General features: G+C 56.2%; 1 protein-coding gene across 1 annotated transcript in view; it reads left to right on the top strand.

The window, feature by feature from the left end:
* Positions 1 to 1,455, top strand: part of RAB11B (RAB11B, member RAS oncogene family) — a 10,942-nt gene that overhangs the window by 826 nt on the left and 8,661 nt on the right. The gene's annotated exons all lie outside the window — the stretch shown is intronic.

Below are 1,455 nucleotides of genomic sequence, written 5' to 3'. Positions count from 1 at the left end.
GGGGTGGTGCTCTCATGGAGTAGGAGGGGCCAGCCTTGATTGGTGGCAGTGCATCTGGGGGCGGAGCCCGGAAAGGGAGGGGCGGACAATGGGGGTTGAGGTGCGTGTGTGGCAGGGGTGGGGGTGTTTACCCTGGATTGGGGAGCAGAGTCGGAATTGCGTGTAGGGGCACCTGGGGTGGTGGCGGGGGACTGTGTGTGCTGAACCCAGGCCTGGTGGTTAACAGCAATAATTATGTCTTAACTCTTAGAGCTCTTGAGAGCGCTGTCCAAGCACCTGCACTTCTCTAAGCACTTTACACACATGAATTCATTGAAATCCTCACCACAACGCTGTGAGATCCATATTATCCAGCATCTCTCTTTATGGACCTGGAAAGTGGAGGGACAGTTTAAGTATTAAAGCAAGATTTGAACCCAGACCACTTAAGGAGTGTATCTGGGGGGACTTGTGGCCAAGATCTGGGACTGGGGTTGTCAGACGGTCTCCTCCATCCTGCTGGAGGATCTTCCCTGCCAAGGCAACAGAGGACTCTAGGAGCCTCAAGTAAGGCCTAGGAAGGTCAGGCAGCTTAGGGGTCACTGACTTTCCAGTACCTTCTCTGCCAACCTAGGCTTTGGCCAGGTCCTGTGCTGCTGTGCTGGGCTCCCTGGCTGGCATTGGTCACCCTTGAGAGCTAACCCCTGGATGCACACAGGACACCTTTGCCATGCTGCCTGCTGCGTGAGGGTGTGCTTCCCATGCCAGCCATTGACATCTTTCCCTCGTTGGGGGAGCTTGGCCATCCCTGGGAGTGTGGCCTGTGTGACACTGTGTGTCTATGGTATTATCCCTGGTTGGGTCTGGGGTTCTGGGGACCTTGGGAATGTAGAAAATGGGATGGAGCACTTCCTACCTGGGATATCCACGTGGTAAAAGGTTTCTGGGCAGAGCGAGTCCCCATGCAAAGGTCCGGAGTTGTCACACAGCACCATGGGCTCGAGGAGCTGCCTGCAGGCTGATACGTTGCTGCCAAGTGAGGCTGTGTGGTCGGCAGGCATTGGGCCCAGGCCCTTGTGCCGACTGAACCTTGGGGTCTCACTTTAGAGGCAGAGGAAGCTCTGTCAGGGCCTTGGGGACGGGTGATAGGTGGACTGGACGCCAGTCCTGCTGCAGCTGGTGCCTGTCTCTACCCAGCCCACCCTGAGGCAGCTGCTCCCCAGGTCCTGGCTGGCACCCACCTGGATGTGTTACTACAAGGGCAGGGGGCGTTCCTCCCAGTGTTTCCGTGGTCATTCCCCACTTGTTATTTTCAGCCGTTTGCTGTTGTAAATAACCCAGCTCCAAGTGTTTGCACGAGTCATCGTTTGCCCTTTGGGTTATTTCCTTGAAGTATGTTCCCAGAAGTCCAGTTATTGGGTCAGGGGCAAGGGAGCAGGCTGTGCGCTTCTCAGGATTCATCTCCGGAGTCCTCTT

Source organism: Neophocaena asiaeorientalis, unplaced genomic scaffold (assembly GCF_003031525.2).
Source record: "Neophocaena asiaeorientalis asiaeorientalis breed wild unplaced genomic scaffold, Neophocaena_asiaeorientalis_V1.1 scaffold357, whole genome shotgun sequence".
NCBI lineage: Eukaryota > Metazoa > Chordata > Mammalia > Artiodactyla > Phocoenidae > Neophocaena > Neophocaena asiaeorientalis.
Note: the sequence above shows the minus strand (reverse complement) of the source record. Positions and strands in the feature narration are given on the sequence as shown.